This window comes from Olea europaea, chromosome 6 (assembly GCF_002742605.1).
Source record: "Olea europaea var. sylvestris chromosome 6, O_europaea_v1, whole genome shotgun sequence".
In the NCBI taxonomy this organism is placed as follows: Eukaryota; Viridiplantae; Streptophyta; class Magnoliopsida; order Lamiales; family Oleaceae; genus Olea; species Olea europaea.
In genome coordinates this window covers 28,884,188-28,886,040 of record NC_036242.1, presented here as the reverse complement: position 1 = coordinate 28,886,040, position 1,853 = coordinate 28,884,188, and positions in this window count along the sequence as shown.

The window sequence follows — 1,853 nt, the reverse complement described above, 5'->3', positions numbered from 1 at the left end:
TGTCTACTATGGTTTTACCTATTTTTGTTTCTAGTTGCAAACAAACCTTTCATTTTATTGAAATGATTCTTTGCAGAACTACAAATTTGTAGATGATTTGCGGTTTATAAGTATAATTTTGGATCTCTCGTATAAACAACTTTGTTATTGTTATCTATAGTTGTTAGTTGCTTCATCCATTAATCAGAATTTAATTTATCATCTACTCCAATTTTATCCATTTTTTGTTTCTAGCTGCAGACAAGACTTTTAATTTATTGAAATGATTTGTTGCGTGTTACAAATTTGTAGATGATTTATGGTATATGAGTATAATTTTGGATCTCTAGTTTAAACAATTTTATTATTGGTAAACATATTGAAGATTGCACTTAAAATTGTCTTGAAGCTTACACCTCGCCTCGCCGAGACAAAACGCCTCAATACCCTATTTATCCTTTTTATGCACTCTTTAAGTTCAATAGGGATTGAGGTTAAGTTGATATCTTCACTTTCCTTTTTACGATTTTCTTTGTTGCTTGTTCTTATTTTCTAATTAGAAACTGAACATCTGAAATCATTGCTCACTTCAGCTCAACAAAAGTAATGAAGACAGGTACAGTTAAAGTTGAGAAAGTGAAGTTTAATTGTCCATATGAGCCGAATTAGGAACCTTCTTTTTGAATATCTCTTTTTGTGGCTATCTCTGATTCTAGTTGCCCGTTTAGTCTGTATGGCTATATCTTAATAGAGGAATTGTTACTTGTAAGGAAGTTATTTGTCAGAGTTGGTCATTGGCAATTGGCATAACACACTGTTTAACATTTCTCAGTTATGTGCATTACTTCATATGAGATATTGCCCTTGTTTGAGCTCCATTATTCGAAAAAAATTGATTTTGGAATAGTGTGTTTTGGAGAATGTGTGGCTAAAAAGTAGAAGAATTTTTGGGTTTATACTTAATATTATTTTATTGAGAGTGTATGGTTTATAAGAGGAAAGAATGTATGGTTAATAAGTAGAGAGAAAAAAATGAATTAAAATTTAACGGGGGCCAAACAGGGGCATTATCATCTTCAGAGTCTCCAACAGTGCAGACCCTCAGAAGCATGACCTTCAATCCTTGAATACATGTTTGGGCTTTAGTACTTGTGAACTTCTTGAGGACAAATCAAAGACATTCATTATAGAGGTCTGTCACACTAAGAGACTTCGATTTCACGTGACCATTACTAGCCAATAACTGCTATTTCAAAAAGCCATCGAGATGAAATCAAGAAGCAATTTGCATATACCTTTCTNTTGCTTCCTATGTTGAGCCGAAAAGTTTTATGATTCTTTTCCTCACTAGCTTTTGCTTCGAACTTGCAGGATTTACCTCCAGAGCGAGCTTTCGCAGATTTTGTTCTTTGCAATTTGGTGCTTCATTTGGTTATCATGAACTTCCTCGGCTAAGTTGGTCCCTCTGCAAACGAATAATCAGTTTCAAGATTTGATAATTAGGGAAGACAAAGATTGACATTTACAAGAAGACATGAAATTATCTGTTGAGCCAATCATCAACCGTGTTAACTGTTTTGTCTTTGTTGTTAAATGACATATGCTTAAAATGTTGGACTGATGTCTTTTACCTTTTTATTTTATTGTATTCTTGAGAATGATCAAACTAGCCTTGTTGGTTGTGTGCACCACAACGCAAATCCATTACGTGGTCGAGGCCCCTACCATGACTTGATCGAAAATGTGTCATTTGGATATTTGAATTGGATAAAATATGAGCAAAATTCCTTTCAAATGACCTGAATTTCACCTAAATTGCTACTCTTACAGTAGATCATGGTTAGACTAACTTCAATTTATTCGATAATTGGGGT